Genomic DNA, 21,691 nt, shown 5'->3' with positions numbered 1-21,691 from the left:
ACCTGTGGCTTAACTTAGAATGCCGACTAGCTGTTTTATTAATCCCGTGTCAATCCAGCAGTGTGTGACGTTGAAACGTAACCAAACTGCCGTTGATATATAGATTTATCATCTATCCCAATGACATCCAACGAGCTTGGTAATTTAGGTACAGAGTCTAAGCAGGCAGTTTACGTGTGTGTGTGAGCGAGTGCAGGTTTTATCGAGTGCACCCCAATCCCATCGTCCTCAAGTGCCTACAGATTACGCAGTTTCATCGGCAACGGCCATACCATGTTGAAAATACCGGTTCTCGTCCGATCACCGAAGTCAAGCAACATTGGGCGTGGTCAGTACTTGGATGGGTGACCGCTTGGGAACACCACGTGCCGTTGGCGATTTTTTTTTTTACGTCACTATTTCCAGCGTGTTCTAATAAGACTTATGGGATATTATGTTCCCTTCCCTATTCCAGCTATAGCTTGGATGATGACGCCGCTGCATAATTGTAGAGTAATTGATAATTCTTAAGTACTTGCAGCTCCGTATTGAAACTTATGACTGGTAGCATATTCATATGAGACGGTTCACTTCTCTGCGTTTTCTCGAAGAAGGGAATATGTATTCAGGGGATTGTGAACGTACCTCGCGCTCTCCCTAGAAGTTAGAGACATTTTAGGTAAAGAATGTAATATACTGTACATATATGGCTAATTAAAATCCCATTAGTTACTACATTTCAGTGGGTAGTACAACTGCTGAGCCATTTATACCCGAACCCACGATTTCAGAAGTCGAAATTGCGATAGAAAATCTGAAAAAGTACAAGTCTCCAGGTATCGATCAAATTCCAGCAGAATTAATACAAGAGGGTGGAAGTGCATTATATAGCGAAATTTATAAACTTGTACTTGCTATTTGGGAAAAGGAAATTGTACCAGAACAATGGAAGGAGTCCATAATTGTACCTATTTTTAAAAAGGGGGACAAAACGAACTGTGGTAACTTTCGAGGAATATCACTTTTGTTGACGTCGTACAAAATTTTGTCCAATATTCTTTTGAGGAGATTAACTCCGTACGTAGATGAAATTATTGGGGATCATCAGTGCGGTTTTCGGCGTAATAGATCGACTATTGATCAGATTTTTTGTATTCGGCAGATAATGGAGAAAAAATGGGAGTATAAGGGTACAGTACATCAGTTATTCATAGATTTCAAAAAGGCATATGACTCGGTTAAGAGGGAAGTATTATATGATATTCTTATTGAATTTGGTATTCCCAAGAAACTAGTTCGATTAATTAAAATGTGTCTCAGTGAAACATACAGCAGAGTCCGTATAGGTCAGTTTCTATCTGATCCTTTTCCAATTCACTGCGGGCTAAAGCAGGGAGATGCACTATCACCTTTACTTTTTAACTTCGCTTTAGAATATGCCATTAGGAAAGTTCAGGATAACAGGCAGGGTTTGGAATTGAACGGGCTACATCAGCTTCTTGTCTATGCAGATGACGTGAATATGTTAGGAGAAAATACACAAACGGTTAGGGAAAACACGGAAATTTTACTTGAAGCAAGTAAAGCGATCGGTTTGGAAGTAAATCCCGAAAAGACAAAGTATATGATTATGTCTCGTGACGGGAATATTGTACGAAATGGAAATATAAATATTGGAGATTTATCCTTCGAAGAGGTGGAAAAATTCAAATATCTTGGAGCAACAGTAACAAATGTAAATGACACTCGGGAGGAAATTAAACGCAGAATAAATATGGGAAATGCCTGTTATTATTCGGTTGAGAAGCTCTTATCATCCAGTCTGCTGTCCAAAAATCTGAAAGTTAGAATTTATAAAACAGTTACATTACCGGTTGTTCTATATGGCTGTGAAACTTGGACTCTCACTCTGAGAGAGGAACATAGGTTAAGGGTGTTTGAGAATAAGGTGCTTAGGAAAATATTTGGGGCTAAGCGGGATGAAGTTACAGGAGAATGGAGAAAGTTACACAACACAGAACTGCACGCATTGTATTCTTCACCTGACATAATTAGGAACTTGAAATCCAGACGTTTGAGATGGGCAGGGCATGTAGCACGTATGGGCGAATCCAGAAATGCATATAGAGTGTTAGTTGGGAGACCGGAGGGAAAAAGACCTTTAGGGAGGCCGAGACGTAGATGGGAGGATAATATTAAAATGGATTTGAGGGAGGTGGGGTATGATGATAGAGACTGGATTAATCTTGCACAGGATAGGGACCGCTGGCGGGCTTATGTGAGGGCGGCAATGAACCTTCGGGTTCCTTAAAAGCCATTTGTAAGTAAGTAAGTAAGTACAAATTCCATAATGAAAATATCTCTGTCCTAGTAGTTGTATCCTTTAAAGAAGCTCGTTGTTTTCCCATGATGAAGGGCAGAACTTGGTCGGTAGAAATTTAAACAGACTGCATTATCAGACCAGGCGTTATTTCAATATCAGCGTTTAGTTTAGGAAATATAGCAATAGCGGAGTTGGGAGAAGTAGTTATAGCATGTACAGTAAGTATAAACAGTTCGCTGTACTGTACAGTGAATATAAATATTTGAATGTACGATGGCAAAACATCAGACATACAGTACGTAGCTCACATATCTTAAAAAATAAATAAATAAAAATAAAGAAGACATTCTGAGGAGTGAGTGGAAAGTGCATATTATAATGAATATTTTTAACTCTCAGTTGACATTGAGAGAGAAAGCCATGCATCGGGGAACCGGTGACTGTTTTTGCGTTACCTTCTGCTATTGGCGTTGTTGGTTAGTAACGAATGAAAGAGGTAGGACGCGGAATCAAATGTCAAAAAACGATAGGGAAATAATAGTAACTGGTTGTATTTCGATCGAGCTCGGCGTGCTGATTCACCAGTGGGGTGTTTCACAAAGTTTACAATCTTTGGAAATTGTGAACTCTGTTTGTAAACTTCTGTTTCACAATCTTTGTTTGTAAAGGTGGACTGTACAAAGGAAATCAAATCTTTACGAATGAAATTTTGCGCTCTTTACAAGTGATATGTTTGTTTCACAACGAAGGAGTAATTTTACAAACGTGTAAACTAAACTTTACTAGTGAAGTTAGCACATTTTCTACAGTAGCCCTGTTGAAATAGCTTCTAATTGTGAATGAAAAAAATAAACACATATGTATAAAATCAATTTTATAGTAACAGGGTACCATTAAGAATTACACTGAAGCAGTTGTGATGTTATTGAGTAGTTCTAGCGACTCAGACGAAGATTTTGCATTTAGGCCTAACGTAGAATTTTCCGGCCACGTTCGTATCATTGTACGAATATTAATGAAAGGTTTCGAATGAATCCCGCGCTATACTTCAGAATACCGCGTTAGTTCTTATATACGAGGAACGTATTTAATAAATACTCGCACTTAAAGAAGAAAAACTTTGCACCGAAAACCAATCACTTAATAATGCAATGTCGGCATTACTTACGCAGTATTCTGAAGTCGTTCCGAATCCCATTTCGCTGTAATCTCTCCTACAAGATATGGGACATCACATGCAACATCTGAAAGGGAAAAGTGGTGCCCTAACCACAAAGCGAGAACTGCATTGGTTGCATAGTAGCTCTCAGTTCCCTGCGTTAGCAGATAAGAACGGAATTTATAAGATTACAGTGTGCAAAAGTTCACACATGGTAGTTGATGTTGTTACAAGATTGAAAAAACTCGAGGCGGGTTATTGATCACCGAATGTGCTTACTCGGGCAAAGGATTTTTATGCTCCTCCTGCTGGGTTCCCTAATGTTGGCGAGGTTATGGATGAAACAATAAAATATACTGATGGACCAGCAGAGAGCGAAGTTGATTTTAATGGATGGACATGTTAGCTGCTCTATCAACTGCATATAACTACGTGGGTCAAATCCATTATTTATCAATTATTTGAATGAATTTCGCGCTAACTTTCGTCAGTTAAGTCGTAGGCTAATTAATGCATTGGTATGCTCGACCAATTGCATGCCGCGAAACTCCGTTGTCGCCGATGTAGCAAAATCTAAATAAAATATATATAAAAAAATATAAACATGTCCATCGATAGTTCTAAAATTACAGCTACTTTACCTCTGATCCTTAGTGATTTTTGTAAACTGTCGTTGGCGATTTTGTTCAACCAATTATGCGTATTTGTAAGTTTGTTTCGCCGATTTTGTAAAGTTCGTTAAAACATACAAGTGAATAAGATTGCATTGTGAAACACAGTTAACAAGCATATGTAATATTTCCGTTGTTAATTGTATATTGTTAATTTGTAATTTGTTAGCGTTGTGAAACATGCCCCCATTTACCTTTAGAGGTAATATCTACATTAATATTTAGTTAAAATTTAAAGAAATTTTAAACGAATGGAAGCTGCATTTTAATTCACCCCAAATTACTATGTTCCCTTTCAGATTATCAGCTGTTGTTGTTGTTGTCGTTGTTGTATTGTAAGTTCTCACTTATTGTTAGCTAGCCGTACCCGTTCGCTCCGCTCCACCTGTTAGAAATAAATATAAAGTAATTACATAATTAAAATAGGACGACTGATCCATGGAACAACTTTTACAACAGCGCAAGATAATCTGCTTCGCATATTACCCAATTTTTTTTTAGCACTGCATTTATTGCATATATATTTTATGTATTTTAACACGATTCAATTGAGCATAGTTAAAATATGAATTATTAAAATAATGGATTGCCAAGCTAAAGTACTATTACTGCATACTAAATCAATACACTCTCGTTGTTCGTTAATTCTCTGAGATTAAAATGCGTGTACATAAATATTATTTTAAGAAATACAGAAAACGAATGTACAAAATAGCCTATCAAATTTTCTGTGCATAAGAAGCTATTTTAATCTTACCTGTCCTCGATTTACTCAGACGTTACTGTAATAACATTATAGCATTATGTCCATCTAGAGAAACTACAGTTTCCAATGGTGAAATAATAACTAATTATACAAATCAGTTAATTTACGAGCTTGTGATATTACTTCATACAAACACAGAAACATTCCCTGTAGGCTATGTTTAATAGCTTTCGATTGTTTGTTGATGTCCAAGGCCCCTGTTTCGATTGTTGTTGTCCAAGGCCCCTTATAGACGAAGTCATTTGTTCTTAATTCATTGCACCGTCTTAGATAGCGTTATTTTAATTTTAAAACTCATTTATCTCATTAAATATCAGTCCTATCAAAATGTTGTAAAAAAATAAAACTTAACGGAAATCATTTTTAAAGGAACATCTGTTATGTAACATTTTTTCTCAAATATCAATAATAAGCGAGATATTTCGATTTATTTAATTAAGGCCCCCTTATAACCCCCCTTTTAAATAAAGTATTTCGAATGCCATATAGCCTAAAATCTAAGTTACAACAAACTTAATTTATATTCCAGTTTTCATATAAATCGGTTCAGCCATTATCGCGTGAAAAGGTAACAAACATACAGACAGACATACAAACAAAATTTTCAAAAATGCGATTTTCGGTTTCAGGGTGGTTAATTATATATGTTAGGACCAATTACTTTTGGAAAATCGAAACTTACCAGAAAAATTTCGGCTACAGATTTATTATTAGTATAGATAGTACGAGATACGACCGCAATTTTGTACGACTAGTGTAATGAAGGAATGCAAAAAATTATTTTGGAACTTTGCAATGTTAGTCTATCATTAAAATAAAATTAAATCTTAATTCGTCCCTTTTGCAGGAGTCTTCTTCATCCAGTATGTTGTTGGCTGATATGGAGGAGGAGGGGGGGGGGACATGCTCTAAAGGGATAAAATTTGCTTAGCAAATCGATATGGTGACTAACGCTTGCAATGCGTCATAGCTATAATTGTACTGCGCGGTAATTTCAGAGTAATAAGAGTTCAGTTCAGGGATCTGCTAATTTCTTCATATTGTGTTCGGCAATGGAATAGTACCGCAGTAGCATTAAGAGGTTTTTATAATTTGAACTGATATGTGCAGGTATATTGACCCCCCCCCTCCCACCGCTGGCCGACGCGGACTGCAATGACAACAGTAAGCCACACGTCATACGTAAGCCTTTCTTCTTCTTCTTCTTCTTTGCTCGCCTGGCAAATACAGTCTTGGATTTCACATATTCAATTTTTCACAGTCCCAACTCCCTTGCATGGACGTGTTTTCACGTACCTTTAAAGTTTCTCCTCTCATTCATTCAGTCTATTCGCAAGCCTGAGGGTTTTCCGTGGTTTTCCCTAAGGAGCTAAGACAAATGTAGGGATGAGCCCAGAAAGAAAAGGGCATTCACTTCCTTAGACCCTGGTAACTGCTCTTTCTAGAGGAAGGAGGAGGAGAAAGAAACCCCCCCACCCCCACCGACGTGGACTGCAATGACAACAGTAAGCAACACGTTATATGTAAAGCCTTTATTATTATTATTATTATTATTATTATTATTATTATTATTATTATTATTATTATTATTATTATTTACAATGGGACTAAAGGTGGTGTAGATACACTATGTCAAATGTGCCACAATCTTTCCTGCAATAGAAAGACGAGGCGCTGGCCACTAGCAATATTTTACAACATGCTAAATATTGCAAGTATAAATTCATGGATAATTTATAGTTAGAAGAACTCAGAAAACAATATCAAGAAAACAATTCATTTTCCAATTGTGTGAAGAGCTGACAAAACCGTGGATGCAGCACCGCTTTGCACGTCCTACTTTACACCGATCTCTGCGGGCAACAATTGAAGAACATCTGAACATTGCTGTGCAACAACAATGCCAGGTAATGCAGCCAGATGGTGAACGTACTGTTTGCTATAAATGTCCTGCAAAGAAGAGGAGAATGATGACAACATTTTGTGGACTTTGCAAAAAGGGGTTCTGCAGAGAACATCGCGCTGTTGTTTGCACTAATTGTAAATAGGACAATAACATGAACGTAAAGACTTTATGACAAACTTAAAATTAAATGAACACTAATGGCTACGAAATGTGTAAAAGTTGTTAAATGTGTGATATTGAGTTGATTTCAGTTAATTAAAATGTGAGTAGTAAAAATTACGAATGCTTACCTTTAACATGAGTACAGTGATGATTACCTGTCTAGGGTTAAGTAGTCGCGTGGTGAGTTTAGGAATTCCCAGACCACCTCTAAGATTGTTTAAAATAAAGGTATTGTAATCGTACGTTTCTGTCTTTTGTCAATAGTAACGTTGACCTTTCTTTTTCGAGAAAACAAAATCTGTTGTACAGTTAAAGGTACTGAAATAGTAAGAAATTTTCTGAAATCCCCACGCGTTTGCAAGTGTAAGTCTCTGTTGTAACCTGTTGATTTACGAGAGACTGTGTGTGCTTTCGTACAGTGTTTCTAAAATGTGCAGTAACGAGTCAGAAATCATTGGAATGTAGTGTAGGTGTGTTTGTTATAACCGGGAATCAATCCGCAGTACTTGACCAATCAACTACGGGAAATATCAGAAAAATTGGCAGGAGTTAGCAAGAAAAACAAAGGTAAAATATCACGTGAACGAGCACCGATACCGAGCACTATGTACAATATACCCTAGAGAAAAAGACAAGAAAACAAAAGTCAACCGCTGCAAGTGTTACGAAGTGGTGTGTGAAACATATAATGAAGAATGTCTGCGGGAAGCGCATCTAGTGAGATAAAGGGTGAAATGGAGGATTCTGCTAAAAATAAAGAAAGGAAGAAAAATGTTTACAGTTAATACAAGTATTGTTTTCTCTTGTGGGTTTATGTTTAGTATAATAGATGTGTGTGTGTGTGTGTGTGTGTGTGTGTGTGTGTGTGTGTGTGTGTGAAAAAAGTGAAAAAAATAACAGGTCTGTAATAATAATAGTTAATAATTCTGTAGTTCACTGCAAAAACTGTATAGCCATAAAAGGACAGATGATAATAACGTTGTTATCTTATTCTTGCTGCTGTGTAAGCCTAAGTTTCCACGTGAGGGATAGAAGAGACATGACAACATATAGCATTACAATTTGTTTAATGTGTATAAATTTCTTTAATACTGATTTTTCTCAGAACAAGCTGTGTGAGGGTTAAAGAGTTCTTGCACTGAAGCTCAGAATTATTTATTATTATTATTATTATTATTATTATTATTATTATTATTATTATTATTATTATTATTATTGTGTGAAGAGTTGTATCGGAAGTGCTTTATAGACTAAATTAATAATTTCTATCTTAACTGAAATATTTACATTATATTTCACACAGTATAGTTACAGGTAGCATAAATTCAGATAATGGTTTTTATATGGGAATCTACTTCTTGTGTTTAGAGGCTACATTTATACAGAGTTAATAATTTCTCCCCTATGTAACATATTTCCATGAAATTTTATACGCATCTATGCAAAAACGAATTATGCTCGTGTAATTAGGGAATTAGGGAAAAATTAGTTTTTCTGATAATTTTTAATGTTTTAATAGAAATTATGCTCCTAAAAGATGACTAGCCTGCCATATTTTTCGCAGTTGGTAACAAAATGCTAGATTCATGGATATACTCCATAATTTAGTTGTTCATTATATGTTCAAGAAGTGTTGAATTTTTCTTGGAGAAATTAAGCTCCTTCATCCAGACTCTGAAAAGTGGCTGCTGTCGAATTCGTAAAGCGCCACCAAGAGATGAATATAACATCTAAGTTTGCAGGATGTAGCAGCTAAATTTTAAGCCGTATAGAGTTTAATATTTGATTAATGTGTGGGTAGAAGAATTGAAAGTTAACTCAGGTTTACTTGTAATGCACAGCCTGTTAAATATGTCGTAAAAAAAAAAAAAAAAAAAAAAAACTAGTTGCACAAATCTCAGTAAACGTGCCAATTAAATGAATGCTAACGTATTATAGATTGCTTTTCGCGTATTAAATGAAAGTACACATCTTGTCCTATGACCTCCATAAGGGAAGGTTTAACAGTATAAAACAGCCACTGACCCCACGAACAAAAATCAACTGAAGAGCGTGACTTTAAAAAAAAAACTCATGTTTTGTCCCACCTCTTACTGATATTGATGTTTTGTATGCTGTTGTGCACAATGCCTAGCTTTTGTTTAAGCCTAGATATTACTTAAACTTCGGTTATGATGAAGTTGATTTTCTTACATAGTTTTGCGTTCTGGACAACTGTGCGCCGGCATCTCTCGGAACATCCGAGATCAGGTCCCTATCCCCTCCACCGCAAAGTCAAATAGCGTCTGTCACTTGATTTTGAATATTAAACAAACATACCATCACGGCATTTCCGTTATGGCATCTGGTGTCATCAATAAGCTACAAATAAAGGAAAGAAAGAAAGAAAGAAAGAAAGAAAGAAAGAAAGAAAGAAAGAAAGTAGCACAGTCACTGTCCTGAACAAGGTACGCAAGTATTATTTTAATTAATGCGTATCGCCTACCAGCCGCCGAAACTATTCGACAGGAGAGTGAATATCCTACACGGTCCTGTAAAAATGTTCTGAATACACTAAATGACGTGTAATTTTTTTTCTATTATTAGGACAATTGAACGTGTCATTGCTCCTGCGGGTTGCTTTGTTTCACACCACAGAGAATTCAGGTTCTCAACCCCCCGGGATTCTAGAGATAAGAGAGCGATGAGGTTAAAGGAGTAGGCGTTTGTTCGTGTTTTTGTTTTTACTTTAGAAAAATTGCGAAACGTGACGCAATAGCGATAAGTTTTATGAACAAGTTTGCTGAATCGACCAATTGAAGGTAATTTATATTTTGCTAAAGAAGAGAGGAGATTAATGAAATCAGTTATTGTAATAATCGTAGTAGATTGAAGGAATTGTTTGTATTCAAACTCCTTTTTGAAATAAGCTGCTCGGATGCTTATCAGGGTGACGGTTATAAATGTTATCGTAATACCCACCCGAGGTCACAAAGGTCACAGTCTTCCGCTTGTCCTTTCCTAAGCAGACCACGTCTGTACTATCGAAAATAATGAGTCACAGTTATAGTTTCGTGAAAGTAAAAAATGTTAGATAGGAGACAAGTAGCTACTCTTATACAATCATAATCACATTTTGTATCCAATATAGTATAAACGAGCTACATGTAAGTACTGTGTAAAGTTTCATTAAAACAATATATTATATATGAGACAAGTCACTAATTTTTGTCAAAACGCATCGTCTATAAAGGGGTAGTTTCTCCTCTTATACAGTAGTGACTATAGTGCGAAGTTTCATGGAAATATGTCACATTTTTAGTCCAGCTAGATTTGCTTTCTGGACCACTTTGAGCCTTGGCGCTTGTGATCGGTCGGACGGAGGATCACTCGTCCCGGCGGCGTTAACCCTTAATTTGGTAAATATATATAATGTGCAATATTATAGAACTGTGAAATTTTTTTTTAATTTTCCTAAGAAACTTTGTTATCCATCGTTCTATTAAAAAATTGTTTATTAACCTATAGGATACATTGCGATATTTGTCAAACAGGCTGTGGGAAAATGCTGATACGGTGAGGAATGGAAAGGGAGAAACCATTTATATTATTGAGGTGACCTTGAACTGAGGGTAGTAGGAACGAGACCTGGAGTACGGTACAACCGGCTCTTCCGAGAAATAACTAGTGGCCCTGAAAAGGGCCTTTTTGCGGGCAGGAGTACCTTTGTTAATTCAAGCCCTCTCGCCGCGGATGCGCCTAGCCAGCTGAATATCCTTGGGCATAATGGTCACGCGCTTGGCGTGGATGGCGCAAAGGTTGGTATCCTCGAAGAGACCGACGAGGTATGCCTCGCTTGCCTCCTGCAAGGCCATTACGGCTGAGCTCTGGAAACGGAGGTCGGTTTTGAAATCCTGAGCGATTTCACGCACCAAGCGCTGGAAAGGCAGCTTGCGGATGAGGAGCTCGGTGCTCTTCTGGTAACGACGGATCTCGCGAAGAGCAACTGTACCAGGGCGGTATCGATGGGGTTTCTTCACGCCTCCAGTAGCCGGTGCGCTCTTCCTAGCGGCCTTCGTTGCCAGCTGCTTTCGTGGAGCCTTGCCTCCCGTGGACTTACGCGCAGTTTGCTTCGTACGTGCCATCGCTTACTCCTTAGTCCTCGCAACCCAAGTTGACGCAATACAGTCGCCCCCGCTGCCCCCAAGAGAAAAGAAGACTCACACTACCACGACTGGGACTACACTCGACCAACCTACAACTGACTCCCATGAGACCACTACGCTACAGACTAAATTGACAACACTAGACCCGTGGACCGAACTAAAAAACTGGCCGTCTGAAAGAGCGAACCGATCAGTAATGGTCGAAGACGCTGACCCAGACTTACTAGCGACGCTCCAACCTCCTCATCGAGCCGACACATTGACACTTGGACCAAGAACGAGAGTGTTCACATTCTCGACACGACTCAAACTACAGAAAGCTACGAGACCCGACCCAAAGCAATTCGGGAAGAAAGCCCGCTACATTGCGCCACCGACCGCAACTCTACAAGGACCTTGGACGCTACCGACTGACCCTCCTGCACCATCCCGATCCGTGAAACCCGACCGGCCCTCAGAAGGTCCTTCCTCTGAACCCACCAGACCCGAAACCCCTCCACTGCAACACATTCAGGACTCGTACTTTTACACCACGAGTGAATCTGCCTCTTCTGAAGGTTCAAACGAATCCGAAGGAGAGGTAGATCAAGACTGGCAGAATGCCAAGTCACGGCGCAAGAAGAAGACTCGACCAACCGCGAGCGCCGGTTCGACCACGGCAGCCGAGAAGGTCACGCCCAGTCCACAACCTGCTCCCCAGAATTCCCTTGCACCCACACCACCACCAGACCGAGACACCACAGCCGCAAGTGAACGACTCAAGAGCAGAACGACTGTGAAAATCACTAGACACACGACTGACAACAATAACCCACTGTTCATCCAGAAGCTTATAAGACAGAACAACTTAAACATGGAAACTCCGAGACAATACTGGGCCTACTCTACAGGAACGACGACACTTACCTTCCCGACGATTGACGAGGCGGAACGATTTGTTAAAGCCATACCGGCCAGAACTTTTGGACCGTCCGCACAACTTTTCATCGTCCATACACCATCTCACCAAGGACAAAGACTTCCACGAAACCGAGAGATCAGTGTCGTCATGAAGAATGTCGGCACCCAGATCCCGGAGGACGAATTGTTGCAGATTCTACGGGAAAAGTTCCCTGGAATCAAGCGCATCTCTAGAATAACCTCCGCCCAGACTAACCAGCCGACGCAGATGGTTCGACTTATAGTACAAGACGTGACCACAGCCGACCAACTTCTATGTGGAATCAACATAGCCGGACGTAATTACAAAGTCGAGCCAGCCCACGAGACAGTATTCCACAGACCGTGTCAGAACTGCGCCCAGTATGGACATGACAAAACCGACTGCCGTAACGACAAGACGTGTTTCACTTGCGGAAAAAATCCCGTCCACTGCAAACACCCACCAGACAACCAAGTCAAGTTCTGCGCCAGCTGCAAGAGCGATACCCACTATACGGGCCAAGCACGCTGTCCAAACTACCCCCGACATAACCCAACCCAACAAACTCCAACCCACATCCCGGTTCAAACACCCCAACAGATCCCTCCACCAATTCCTAAACCCTCACAATCCAGTCCAATCCAACTTCCCGAACCAAGACCTGGAATATCGTACGCCAGTGCGGTAAACCCGACAACGACCGACACGACAGAACCAACAACGGAACCAAAACAGACTAACACCGAACAAATAGTAGCAGCAGCTCTAAATTCTGCAATGCAGAAAATAGAAAGCTACATCGACCAACAGATCAACAGACTGCGAGATGAAATTGTGATGTTCACAATTTCACTCCTCACGACAGACGCCCAACCCAAGACAAGACGAACGACTTTAGCAACAGCAAACCAGACAGCAAGACGGCTCTTACGAAGACAAGTTGCTCACCACTTTGTGGGTAACAAATTACAACTATCACTAGCACCACTGAAACGTGACACGACCAACCACAGACAAACAACCAACAGCGGCCCTTCATAGGGCCGCGCGACAAAAGTAAACCACACCCAACACAGACAACAGCTTCATCCAGCCACATAAATCTGCAAGATAACAGCATCCAAGGCCAACGCAGCAGCCTGGTGTGAGCGGAGAAGACGCTGACCCGTAGAGAGTCCAACGAGCGAAGCCTAGCCGGGACCAAGCCTCAACTGTCGCTACAGACAAAACATCGTAACCTGAAGAGGGCATATGTAAGACCCTAAAACAGGTTGCCCTTTGGGCAAACAACTTTGAGCTTGAGCTTGAGCCGTCGAGATCACTTTTAACCTTCGTCACACGAGCAACATGACTGGACGCGGCAAGGGAGGCAAGGGTCTTGGCAAAGGTGGAGCGAAGCGCCACAGGAAGGTTCTCCGAGATAATATTCAGGGCATCACGAAGCCGGCCATTCGTCGTCTCGCCCGACGTGGAGGCGTAAAGCGTATCTCCGGCCTCATCTACGAGGAGACGAGAGGTGTTCTCAAGGTCTTTCTGGAGAACGTAATCCGTGACGCTGTAACATACACCGAGCACGCGAAGCGGAAGACAGTCACGGCCATGGACGTGGTATACGCCTTGAAGAGGCAGGGGAGGACTCTCTACGGGTTCGGCGGTTAGACTGCCTACACACGTCTGCTGCCGAATCCGTCGGCAAAACGGCCCTTTTCAGGGCCATAAAATCCGTCTAAAAAGGGCAGTAGTTGTCGAGATTAATTTAATTCACCTTTACTGTGTGACCACTAGCTCAACAGGCCAGTGCGGAAAACAGAACTTATTTCGTAGGGGCACTTCAGTATCAGCAAAAGACGTTGTAAGAAATGCCTCTCCGTTTTTCAAATGGGTCTGACCCCAACGCTTGGTATATCAAGTGGAAAGACCGGATTCCTCTGTGAAGCCTTGCTCCTCGGATTATGTTACCTGTTACTGTAAACTTCTGTAAGTCAATAATCACTGTCCGAAGAATTGGTGGGTAATATGACAACGCAGGTAGGCAATGCTCACCAGACCGTAACAAGGAACCGAGGGGATTGACACATACTGAACATCACATCACCACGTTTTTGCAATGCCAACTTTTAGGTCATAGGAATCCAGTGTGGTAAACACTGGGGAGAAGAGGTACACATCGCATGTCAGAACACAGGACTTCGTCCTGTCAGACAACTTCCACGTATAGCTTGCGTCATTTCGGTTCGAACGAAACGACAGAGAGAGGGGAAATTCGAACGCAAATTGTCAAAGCCTTCGATTCCTACGAGAAGGTCATGTCATCATCTCAGTATTGGGGTTCCTGCGCGTGCGGCCAATATGTGCACCAACAAACAAACGCATTAGGAACTCTATTATAACGCCGTAAGTTGTTCACCAGTTATCGATTTCTTATTCAAAATTAGTTTCATTCGTAGTATGTAGTAAAGTAAACTAGTATATTCAAACGTATATGTCTAAAACCACGATGGGCACCAAAGAAGGGGACTTGTGATTATTTTCACGATAATCTCCATTACTCTAATATGATAGAAATATATTACATAAATTTCGAAGCCAACTATGTACTTTGGCATCATCATCTAATTTAATTCGTATTGTGTTAAATTATATAATAATAATGAAACCTTTCTATATGCATCAGTATAATGTGTTATCACACAATAGCCTAGTAAATGTACAACGGTTTCAAGTACTTCAGTGCGAACCTGGGACAACGACATCGTTCAGAGCACAAAATTACAGAATGATGATATTAAATCAGCCCACCGGTATAGAGAGAGAGAGAAAGTTGACACGCGTAATGAAATTACATTACGAAGCCGTGAGAGAGGATTAACAATACTGGCTATTTCTGACTTTTGTGAGGTTAGTGGGGCCCTTAAAAGGGCCGTTTTACGGAGAAGGGGCTTAAGCCTTCTTCTCGGTTTTCTTCGGGAGGAGAACCGCCTGGATGTTGGGCAACACACCACCCTGGGCGATGGTGACGCCGGACAGGAGTTTGTTCAGCTCCTCGTCGTTGCGAATGGCGAGCTGTAAGTGACGAGGAATGATCCTAGTCTTGGCATTGTCCCTGCGACTTAAATATTTTTCTCCCTCCGGGCTCATCATCAGACGAGCACCATGCCCCCCAAAGCTTCCGGAAAGGCTGCCAAGAAGGCCGGCAAGGCCCAGAAGAATATTTCGAAGGGCGATAAGAAGAAGAAGCGCAAGAGGAAGGAGAGCTACGCCATTTACATCTACAAGGTTCTGAAACAAGTTCACCCAGACACGGGAATCAGTTCAAAGGCTATGAGCATCATGAACAGCTTCGTTAACGACATCTTCGAGCGCATCGCCGCGGAAGCTTCGCGGCTCGCGCATTACAACAAGCGGTCGACCATCACCAGTCGGGAGATCCAGACAGCCGTCCGTCTCCTGCTACCCGGTGAGCTGGCCAAGCACGCCGTCAGTGAAGGGACCAAGGCCGTCACAAAATACACTAGTTCCAAGTAAGCGGGAGTGCTTGCTAGGGAATCAGCAACCGGCCCTTTTAAGGGCCACAAGTTATTCATAACAGAGTAGATGAATGAAGAACAACAGCGGTTCCCACCGAGTGAAAATTTAAATAATCACCCCGATAACACTTCTAGGATAGATAATACATTATAGGCAGTCCATGGGAGACTTGGATCCACGAGGCAAATTCGTTTCCTTAATAGTTTCGTACGACTTATATGAGAGCGCGGTGTCATTCCTACTCACTTGGCAGCATTAATTGTTGAGGGAAAACAACTTAGAAGGTAACTTGTCGACCGCGGGCATAATCCTTCCGCAGGCCACTACTGAGAATCTGTGGACATACGGGTAATCTATCTTTATTGAAACTCGGGTTCATAACATACGACTGATACTTTATATATCTGTCACGTAATCCATCAAGAGACAAATGTCCCCCCCCCCCTAGTCAGTAGCGAGCTTCAGTCCATTCGTAGTAGCCGCCGGTGCAAGAAGTGAATTGAAGTTTGTGTGAAGTTCCGTAGTATGGCATGAAAATGATGTCGAAAATCCGACTACAGTTCCACAACCATGTGGTTGAAAGGAGGCTCCGCTGTTGAACAACAATCCACCTGTGGCTTAACTTAGAATGCCGACTAGCTGTTTTATTAATCCCGTGTCAATCCAGCAGTGTGTGACGTTGAAACGTAACCAAACTGCCGTTGATAGATAGATTTATCATCTATCCCAATGACATCCAACGAGCTTGGTAATTTAGGTACAGAGTCTAAGCAGGCAGTTTACGTGTGTGTGTGAGCGAGTGCAGGTTTTATCGAGTGCACCCCAATCCCATCGTCCTCAAGTGCCTACAGATTACGCAGTTTCATCGGCAACGGCCATACCATGTTGAAAATACCGGTTCTCGTCCGATCACCGAAGTCAAGCAACATTGGGCGTGGTCAGTACTTGGATGGGTGACCGCTTGGGAACACCACGTGCCGTTGGCGATTTTTTTTTTTACGTCACTATTTCCAGCGTGTTCTAATAAGACTTATGGGATATTATGTTCCCTTCCCTATTCCAGCTATAGCTTGGATGATGACGCCGCTGCATAATTGTAGAGTAATTGATAATTCTTAAGTACTTGCAGCTCCGTATTGAAACTTATGACTGGTAGCATATTCATATGAGACGGTTCACTTCTCTGCGTTTTCTCGAAGAAGGGAATATGTATTCAGGGGATTGTGAACGTACCTCGCGCTCTCCCTAGAAGTTAGAGACATTTTAGGTAAAGAATGTAATATACTGTACATATATGGCTAATTAAAATCCCATTAGTTACTACATTTCAGTGGGTAGTACAAATTCCATAATGAAAATATCTCTGTCCTAGTAGTTGTATCCTTTAAAGAAGCTCGTTGTTTTCCCATGATGAAGGGCAGAACTTGGTCGGTAGAAATTTAAACAGACTGCATTATCAGACCAGGCGTTATTTCAATATCAGCGTTTAGTTTAGGAAATATAGCAATAGCGGAGTTGGGAGAAGTAGTTATAGCATGTACAGTAAGTATAAACAGTTCGCTGTACTGTACAGTGAATATAAATATTTGAATGTACGATGGCAAAACATCAGACATACAGTACGTAGCTCACATATCTTAAAAAATAAATAAATAAAAATAAAGAAGACATTCTGAGGAGTGAGTGGAAAGTGCATATTATAATGAATATTTTTAACTCTCAGTTGACATTGAGAGAGAAAGCCATGCATCGGGGAACCGGTGACTGTTTTTGCGTTACCTTCTGCTATTGGCGTTGTTGGTTAGTAACGAATGAAAGAGGTAGGACGCGGAATCAAATGTCAAAAAACGATAGGGAAATAATAGTAACTGGTTGTATTTCGATCGAGCTCGGCGTGCTGATTCACCAGTGGGGTGTTTCACAAAGTTTACAATCTTTGGAAATTGTGAACTCTGTTTGTAAACTTCTGTTTCACAATCTTTGTTTGTAAAGGTGGACTGTACAAAGGAAATCAAATCTTTACGAATGAAATTTTGCGCTCTTTACAAGTGATATGTTTGTTTCACAACGAAGGAGTAATTTTACAAACGTGTAAACTAAACTTTACTAGTGAAGTTAGCACATTTTCTACAGTAGCCCTGTTGAAATAGCTTCTAATTGTGAATGAAAAAAATAAACACATATGTATAAAATCAATTTTATAGTAACAGGGTACCATTAAGAATTACACTGAAGCAGTTGTGATGTTATTGAGTAGTTCTAGCGACTCAGACGAAGATTTTGCATTTAGGCCTAACGTAGAATTTTCCGGCCACGTTCGTATCATTGTACGAATATTAATGAAAGGTTTCGAATGAATCCCGCGCTATACTTCAGAATACCGCGTTAGTTCTTATATACGAGGAACGTATTTAATAAATACTCGCACTTAAAGAAGAAAAACTTTGCACCGAAAACCAATCACTTAATAATGCAATGTCGGCATTACTTACGCAGTATTCTGAAGTCGTTCCGAATCCCATTTCGCTGTAATCTCTCCTACAAGATATGGGACATCACATGCAACATCTGAAAGGGAAAAGTGGTGCCCTAACCACAAAGCGAGAACTGCATTGGTTGCATAGTAGCTCTCAGTTCCCTGCGTTAGCAGATAAGAACGGAATTTATAAGATTACAGTGTGCAAAAGTTCACACATGGTAGTTGATGTTGTTACAAGATTGAAAAAACTCGAGGCGGGTTATTGATCACCGAATGTGCTTACTCGGGCAAAGGATTTTTATGCTCCTCCTGCTGGGTTCCCTAATGTTGGCGAGGTTATGGATGAAACAATAAAATATACTGATGGACCAGCAGAGAGCGAAGTTGATTTTAATGGATGGACATGTTAGCTGCTCTATCAACTGCATATAACTACGTGGGTCAAATCCATTATTTATCAATTATTTGAATGAATTTCGCGCTAACTTTCGTCAGTTAAGTCGTAGGCTAATTAATGCATTGGTATGCTCGACCAATTGCATGCCGCGAAACTCCGTTGTCGCCGATGTAGCAAAATCTAAATAAAATATATATAAAAAAATATAAACATGTCCATCGATAGTTCTAAAATTACAGCTACTTTACCTCTGATCCTTAGTGATTTTTGTAAACTGTCGTTGGCGATTTTGTTCAACCAATTATGCGTATTTGTAAGTTTGTTTCGCCGATTTTGTAAAGTTCGTTAAAACATACAAGTGAATAAGATTGCATTGTGAAACACAGTTAACAAGCATATGTAATATTTCCGTTGTTAATTGTATATTGTTAATTTGTAATTTGTTAGCGTTGTGAAACATGCCCCCATTTACCTTTAGAGGTAATATCTACATTAATATTTAGTTAAAATTTAAAGAAATTTTAAACGAATGGAAGCTGCATTTTAATTCACCCCAAATTACTATGTTCCCTTTCAGATTATCAGCTGTTGTTGTTGTTGTCGTTGTTGTATTGTAAGTTCTCACTTATTGTTAGCTAGCCGTACCCGTTCGCTCCGCTCCACCTGTTAGAAATAAATATAAAGTAATTACATAATTAAAATAGGACGACTGATCCATGGAACAACTTTTACAACAGCGCAAGATAATCTGCTTCGCATATTACCCAATTTTTTTTTAGCACTGCATTTATTGCATATATATTTTATGTATTTTAACACGATTCAATTGAGCATAGTTAAAATATGAATTATTAAAATAATGGATTGCCAAGCTAAAGTACTATTACTGCATACTAAATCAATACACTCTCGTTGTTCGTTAATTCTCTGAGATTAAAATGCGTGTACATAAATATTATTTTAAGAAATACAGAAAACGAATGTACAAAATAGCCTATCAAATTTTCTGTGCATAAGAAGCTATTTTAATCTTACCTGTCCTCGATTTACTCAGACGTTACTGTAATAACATTATAGCATTATGTCCATCTAGAGAAACTACAGTTTCCAATGGTGAAATAATAACTAATTATACAAATCAGTTAATTTACGAGCTTGTGATATTACTTCATACAAACACAGAAACATTCCCTGTAGGCTATGTTTAATAGCTTTCGATTGTTTGTTGATGTCCAAGGCCCCTGTTTCGATTGTTGTTGTCCAAGGCCCCTTATAGACGAAGTCATTTGTTCTTAATTCATTGCACCGTCTTAGATAGCGTTATTTTAATTTTAAAACTCATTTATCTCATTAAATATCAGTCCTATCAAAATGTTGTAAAAAAATAAAACTTAACGGAAATCATTTTTAAAGGAACATCTGTTATGTAACATTTTTTCTCAAATATCAATAATAAGCGAGATATTTCGATTTATTTAATTAAGGCCCCCTTATAACCCCCCTTTTAAATAAAGTATTTCGAATGCCATATAGCCTAAAATCTAAGTTACAACAAACTTAATTTATATTCCAGTTTTCATATAAATCGGTTCAGCCATTATCGCGTGAAAAGGTAACAAACATACAGACAGACATACAAACAAAATTTTCAAAAATGCGATTTTCGGTTTCAGGGTGGTTAATTATATATGTTAGGACCAATTACTTTTGGAAAATCGAAACTTACCAGAAAAATTTCGGCTACAGATTTATTATTAGTATAGATAGTACGAGATACGACCGCAATTTTGTACGACTAGTGTAATGAAGGAATGCAAAAAATTATTTTGGAACTTTGCAATGTTAGTCTATCATTAAAATAAAATTAAATCTTAATTCGTCCCTTTTGCAGGAGTCTTCTTCATCCAGTATGTTGTTGGCTGATATGGAGGAGGAGGGGGGGGGGGACATGCTCTAAAGGGATAAAATTTGCTTAGCAAATCGATATGGTGACTAACGCTTGCAATGCGTCATAGCTATAATTGTACTGCGCGGTAATTTCAGAGTAATAAGAGTTCAGTTCAGGGATCTGCTAATTTCTTCATATTGTGTTCGGCAATGGAATAGTACCGCAGTAGCATTAAGAGGTTTTTATAATTTGAACTGATATGTGCAGGTATATTGACCCCCCCCCTCCCACCGCTGGCCGACGCGGACTGCAATGACAACAGTAAGCCACACGTCATACGTAAGCCTTTCTTCTTCTTCTTCTTCTTTGCTCGCCTGGCAAATACAGTCTTGGATTTCACATATTCAATTTTTCACAGTCCCAACTCCCTTGCATGGACGTGTTTTCACGTACCTTTAAAGTTTCTCCTCTCATTCATTCAGTCTATTCGCAAGCCTGAGGGTTTTCCGTGGTTTTCCCTAAGGAGCTAAGACAAATGTAGGGATGAGCCCAGAAAGAAAAGGGCATTCACTTCCTTAGACCCTGGTAACTGCTCTTTCTAGAGGAAGGAGGAGGAGAAAGAAACCCCCCCACCCCCACCGACGTGGACTGCAATGACAACAGTAAGCAACACGTTATATGTAAAGCCTTTATTATTATTATTATTATTATTATTATTATTATTATTATTATTATTATTATTATTATTATTATTATTTACAATGGGACTAAAGGTGGTGTAGATACACTATGTCAAATGTGCCACAATCTTTCCTGCAATAGAAAGACGAGGCGCTGGCCACTAGCAATATTTTACAACATGCTAAATATTGCAAGTATAAATTCATGGATAATTTATAGTTAGAAGAACTCAGAAAACAATATCAAGAAAACAATTCATTTTCCAATTGTGTGAAGAGCTGACAAAACCGTGGATGCAGCACCGCTTTGCACGTCCTACTTTACACCGATCTCTGCGGGCAACAATTGAAGAACATCTGAACATTGCTGTGCAACAACAATGCCAGGTAATGCAGCCAGATGGTGAACGTACTGTTTGCTATAAATGTCCTGCAAAGAAGAGGAGAATGATGACAACATTTTGTGGACTTTGCAAAAAGGGGTTCTGCAGAGAACATCGCGCTGTTGTTTGCACTAATTGTAAATAGGACAATAACATGAACGTAAAGACTTTATGACAAACTTAAAATTAAATGAACACTAATGGCTACGAAATGTGTAAAAGTTGTTAAATGTGTGATATTGAGTTGATTTCAGTTAATTAAAATGTGAGTAGTAAAAATTACGAATGCTTACCTTTAACATG

The 21,691-nt window shown here is 39.7% G+C and overlaps 2 non-coding genes across 2 annotated transcripts; both read left to right on the top strand.

Moving 5' to 3' along the window:
- The first annotated feature begins 258 nt into the window (after positions 1-258).
- On the top strand, positions 259-377 carry LOC138693853 (5S ribosomal RNA). Its single transcript, XR_011330539.1, has one exon. It is a non-coding gene; the product is annotated as a 5S ribosomal RNA (ribosomal RNA).
- A 16,051-nt stretch (positions 378-16,428) lies between these two features.
- LOC138693852 (5S ribosomal RNA) lies at positions 16,429-16,547 on the top strand. The gene has a single exon (XR_011330538.1). It is a non-coding gene; the product is annotated as a 5S ribosomal RNA (ribosomal RNA).
- Positions 16,548-21,691: the final 5,144 nt, after the last annotated feature.

The sequence above is a fragment of the Periplaneta americana genome, unplaced genomic scaffold (assembly GCF_040183065.1).
Source record: "Periplaneta americana isolate PAMFEO1 unplaced genomic scaffold, P.americana_PAMFEO1_priV1 scaffold_24, whole genome shotgun sequence".
Classification (NCBI taxonomy): Eukaryota; Metazoa; Arthropoda; class Insecta; order Blattodea; family Blattidae; genus Periplaneta; species Periplaneta americana.
This window is presented reverse-complemented; position numbering and strand designations above follow the sequence as displayed.